Raw genomic sequence first — 817 nt, 5'->3', positions numbered from 1 at the left:
AACCTCCAGCAGAACCAGGCTCAGTGTGAGCGGCCATCTGCCGATTCTGACTGGGGTTTAAGGAGACAGAACAGACATAGAAAAATAAGCAGAGATGCTTATTTTTGTGCAAGAAACACGCAGCCAGACAGCAGAGCTCTCAGCCAGCTCCCATGTCAGAGCACAAACAGTTAGTCACAGTCAGAGAATCAGGACCACACTGAAACAAGCCAAGCTCCAACATCTATAAACAAAGGTGTAGATGGCAGCAGCACAGCTGGTGTCACAGCTAAAAAGGAACAGACCAGATGAAGCTACAATGAGAAAAAGCAGAGAGAGCGTAACATTAGAGATTGATCTAACAAATTCTGCAGAATGGGATTAGAGATAGAATGAAGCAGAATTATGAAAAAGGGGTCCCTATGTCTTCCAGCAGTCTAAGCCTATAGCAACATAACTATAGAGATAGCACTGGATAACCTCAGCCACTCTAACTATAAGCTTTATCAAAAAGCAAATTTTCAAGTCTACCCTTAAAAATAGACAAGGTGCTGGAACATTTTCAAGACAGTCTGCCTAAACTGTGAGGCTGGGCAAGCAGAGCATTATTTAGAGGAATCTTAACTGGAGGAGCTCCGTGTATCAGGTGGACTAGACTGTTCACACAATAGCTTTGAGTCATACATTCAACTAGTTTTGCAAAACTAAAGGAAGAAATCTGAACTACATTTTCTAAGTACCGTAGTTTGACATAAAGGGCCCAGAGCAGACACATGGAAACTCAGGTACTCAGGTCAGAAGAAACTACAACATAAGTTTTTGATCTTATGCAAAACTT

This window comes from Cyprinodon variegatus, unplaced genomic scaffold, assembly GCF_000732505.1.
Source record: "Cyprinodon variegatus isolate N-32 unplaced genomic scaffold, C_variegatus-1.0 Scaffold37, whole genome shotgun sequence".
Lineage (NCBI taxonomy): Eukaryota > Metazoa > Chordata > Actinopteri > Cyprinodontiformes > Cyprinodontidae > Cyprinodon > Cyprinodon variegatus.
The sequence above is the reverse complement of the archived record's forward strand: the minus strand, read 5'-3'. Positions refer to the sequence as shown.